Raw genomic sequence first — 1,920 nt, 5'->3', positions numbered from 1 at the left:
ACCACTTAGGATTTATAATTATGAATTTAAACGTAAATCCGAATTTCTAAAATTCATCAAATTGCATAAAACAAAATGTACATTGATAAAAAATGTAATTGCGCCGTGCATGCTTGCCGATTTAGTGAGCGCTATGGGTGACGAATTTTATTCTGCAATAGCCGATGAAACAGTAGACAAGAAAAAATTACTATGTATAATGATATGATATTTTAGCAAAGCAAAAGAGAAAGTAGTTATTAGTTTCTATAGACTTATCGAAATAGAAACAGCAGATACTGAAAGCCTTTCCATTTTCACGAATCAATTAAAAAATGATAATTTAAAATTAGAAAACCTCCTCGGCATTGATGTTGACGGCGCAAATATTATGGTTGGAGAGCATAAATCTTTTTCATCGAAAAATGTATCCATAATTCCACCTAGTGATTAGATAAATATCTATATTATTCGTGCCATTTGGCCGCAGAGTGCGCATTCTGTGTATTGCCTAAACATCTTGACTTCTTGACCTGTGAAAGCCAATAATTTGTTTTCTTATAGCACAAAAAGGCAAGTGTAATACCAGTTCATTTATTAATTAATAAACGGCAAAGATGATAAGAAAATCATCCAAAGAAAATAGCTAAGCTCTCGATCACTAGATGGTTAGCATGAAATGAAGCAATAAAAATGATTTTAATTCAATGAGATATTTTAAAATTACATTTTAAGTTTGCTGTGGAAAAAGAACGAAGTTATACTGCAGAATAATTGTACGAAATGTACAATTATGAAGACAATCGAGTTCATCTGATTTTCCTTCTTCGGTTTTTAGACAAAGATGATAAGAAAATCATCCAAAGAAAATAGCTAAGCTCTCGGTCACTAGATGGTTAGCACGAAATGAAGCAATAAAAATGATTTTAAGTCAATGAGATATTTAAAATTACATTTTAAGTTTGCTGTGGAAAAAGAACGATGTTATACTGCAGAATAATTGTACGAAATGTACAATTATGAAGACAATCGAGTTCATCTGATTTTCCTTCTTCAGTTTTTATCAAAAGTTATTGCTTTAAACAAACTGTTTTAATTTAACTTAGTTGATCCATTAAAATTATTCAAAGATTTAAATGAATTATTTTTTTTACTTTTGCAAAAAATCGTAGTACCACAGCAGTTCGAAAAGACGTGCAAAAAAGTTTAAAAAAACTTTGATTTCTTAAATTATTTAATGTCCATTGATTGCATAAATCTAGGATATGAATTTAATTAAATGCTGTCCAGGGACTCCAAAATAAAACATATGAAAAAATTAAGAATAAAAAGCGATGCAAAGAATTCTTAGTGAAATTATGCAGTGAGCTTCAGAAGCGATTACTAGGAAATATTCAAATACTTAAAAGTATTAACAATTTCTCACCTCAAGTAGCAATGAGTTAAATGAAGCCGGATATAACCGATATTGCCATGCGATTTAAGGATATCTGCGTTGATGAAACAATTACAGAGAATCTCTTGCATACATTATTAACATTAGTTTTTCATCGGAATATATATTAGATGCAAATTAATAAAATTGTTAACGCAGTCGGACACAAAAGACTTGGACATATATCCAAATTAGTTTTAGCTTTAATGAGTTTACCTTTTTCTAATGCGAGCGTTGAGCGAGCATTCTCAATTATTAATATCAATAAAGATAAGTTACGAAATAGAACATCAGTAGAAATTGCAGATACTATTTTACGCATCAGAAGTAATTTACTAAATGGCTGTATCGCTTTTAAATCCACTAAAGATATGCTGAATAAATTTAATTCGGAAACTATGTATTCTTCTAACTTTGTAGAAGAAATATTAAATGCATTCATAGAATGCTAATTCTACAAAGTTAGAAGAATAGTCATTATACTTAATGTAAAACTAAATTAAGTT

Source organism: Atta colombica, unplaced genomic scaffold, assembly GCF_001594045.1.
Source record: "Atta colombica isolate Treedump-2 unplaced genomic scaffold, Acol1.0 scaffold145, whole genome shotgun sequence".
Classification (NCBI taxonomy): Eukaryota; Metazoa; Arthropoda; class Insecta; order Hymenoptera; family Formicidae; genus Atta; species Atta colombica.
Note: the sequence above shows the minus strand (reverse complement) of the source record.